The sequence below is a fragment of the Sinocyclocheilus rhinocerous genome, unplaced genomic scaffold (assembly GCF_001515625.1).
Source record: "Sinocyclocheilus rhinocerous isolate Xijiao unplaced genomic scaffold, SAMN03320098_v1.1 scaffold819, whole genome shotgun sequence".
NCBI classification, from domain to species: domain Eukaryota; kingdom Metazoa; phylum Chordata; class Actinopteri; order Cypriniformes; family Cyprinidae; genus Sinocyclocheilus; species Sinocyclocheilus rhinocerous.
The window spans coordinates 663,427-663,695 of NW_015665814.1; positions in this window are offsets into that span (position 1 = coordinate 663,427).

Here is a 269-nt window from a genome sequence, read left to right on the forward strand (position 1 = left end):
TTATGGGTTTTAATGTTTTAGGCTCGTCGCTCCGGTCGGGACAAGGCATCACAGTATGGTAAGGGGCGTAACATTTCCGTCACACGCTTGAGGTATTCGGCCAATCAAAATGCACTGGACGCACTGGATATCACAGCACACCTCGCTTTTCAGACCGATGAGCTTTGTAAAAATCGACGCGTTTCAGAAGTTTCAGAAATAGAGGACAAACAATAATGTACAGTATGCGGAAAATAATGTGTTTTTTAAACCTTAAACCGCATAAACAT